Raw genomic sequence first — 1,964 nt, forward strand, 5'->3', positions numbered from 1 at the left:
AAGGAAATCATGGAACTCCAGGTGGTGGATATTATTCTTGGTGTTTTTAGGGCATGTTCCCACCCATCTTCACGTGGGTGACAAAAATGGATTTTTTGTAAAGATTTCGGCGCGAGTTCGGCCTGTCAAATTCTGATCGGGGCCAGTTTGGTTGTGTTGTCTGCAGCGTCTGGCGCGCTCAGCGGGAGCGAGTCCGATCATTATAAAGGTGGGTCAAACAATTTAGGTTGAGACGAAGGACGGCACGGGCAGAGCAGACGCAGGTCTTCATTCCACCCGCAGAGCTGTAGAGCATGGATCATGTCAAGGACTAAATGAGGGGAAAGAGAGCAGGCGAGCAGGGCAGAGACAAAGACAGAGAATGCTCTCATAAAACAAGGACTGTTCAGTCAATGGTAGAGCAGAGTGGCGCAGCGGAAGCGTGCTGGGCCCATAACCCAGAGGTCGATGGATCGAAACCATCCTCTGCTAGAAGAAGAAAAATAAAATAGACCTGCATCTTCAGAAATATGTGTCTGTTAAAAAGAGGTTCATAAGGATATTTTCTTCCACCAGAGTCACCAACCATTGTGAGAGTTAACAACAGTCCACTTTCTGACTGAAGCAAAAGTAGACTTCAAAAGGTTTTTCTGATTCAACATAGCAGCTAAATTTCCATTTCCATTTCCTGAACAGGACAGGTTATAAAAAAGGGAATGTCATGACTTCCTCTGTATGTTAGAATATGAACGACTAAAAATGTTCATGCCCAGTTTAAAGTTAGAATTAAACTGAAAATACCAAAATCTCCCCTCTTCAGTCCTGTCACTCAGTGTTGTAAACTGTTTCAAACAAATTCTACTGTTCAAAGGGTTCAAGTGTTTCTAATGAAGCTGAATGTTCTCCTCTGCTTTCCTCAATTGGGTTTCTTTCATGTCCTCCTGAGATCAAAGACAGAATTCTAGCTACAAATATATACACTATCAAAGCCCCCTGATGACATCATCATCAATTCTGTCTTTGATCTGGAGGCTCTTGCTTTAATCTTGGCTTTGATCTGACTAATGTTTCCTGACAGGTTGCTGTTTCCACTCCAGAGCAACCAGTAGTTGATCCTATCAGACCAGTCTGATGAACGTAGCTTTTCACTGTCAGTGGAATCACTGGGAAAAGAAACTCCTCCTGTCAGATGAAGGCTTCACTGTGTTGAGGAGGGTTTGTTCAGATGATTCTAGAAGAATAAATCAAAACCTCATCATTGAACATGAACATTAATCACTGATGACTGTTTTAACTGAACCTACTGGATACTGTGGTGCCTGATGAGGAGACAACTTGGGTACAAAGTTGCAGAAGAGGGTTTTTGGAGAGGAGATTTAGATGAGATGGTTTCCAAATCAAATCGGTTGTTACAAGGGAAAGTCTGCATGGAAACACACACACACACACACACACAAACACACACACACACACACACACACACACACACACACACACACACACACACACACAGAGTCCTACTGACTAACCCATGTTTTTCTTCACTTAAACCACCACTGGAGTATTGAAAGAGATTGCATGAGACACCATCAACTTAAATTAAAAACCCCTGACTGCCTTTAATTCCCTCCTGGCTGCAGGAAATTAGACAGACCAGCCCCTAGAGCGGGCCTGCATGGTGGTGCAGTGGTTAGCACTGTGCCCTCATAGCAAGAAGGTTCCAGGTTCGAGTTTTGGCTCGGGCGCGGGATCTTTCTGTGTGGAGTCTCCATGTTCTCCCCGTGCCGGCGTGCGTCCTCTCTGATACTCCAGCTTCCTCCCACAGTCCAAAAACATGCAATTTGGGGACGAGGCTGATTGGATTCTTTAAATTGACCGTAGGTATGAGTGTGAATGGTTGTTTGTCTCTGTGTGTTGGCCCTGCGATGGACTGGCGACCTGTCCAGGGTGAACCCCGCCTCTCGCCCATAGATGCTGGGATAGGC

General features: G+C 45.2%; 1 non-coding gene across 1 annotated transcript; it reads left to right on the forward strand.

Moving 5' to 3' along the window:
• Positions 1 to 399: 399 nt before the first annotated feature.
• trnam-cau (transfer RNA methionine (anticodon CAU)) lies at positions 400 to 471 on the forward strand. The gene has a single exon. It is a non-coding gene; the product is annotated as a tRNA-Met (tRNA).
• Positions 472 to 1,964: the final 1,493 nt, after the last annotated feature.

Source organism: Aulostomus chinensis, chromosome 1 (assembly GCF_037954235.1).
Source record: "Aulostomus chinensis isolate RoL2024-O1b breed Wild chromosome 1, RoL_Achi_v1.0, whole genome shotgun sequence".
In the NCBI taxonomy this organism is placed as follows: Eukaryota; Metazoa; Chordata; class Actinopteri; order Syngnathiformes; family Aulostomidae; genus Aulostomus; species Aulostomus chinensis.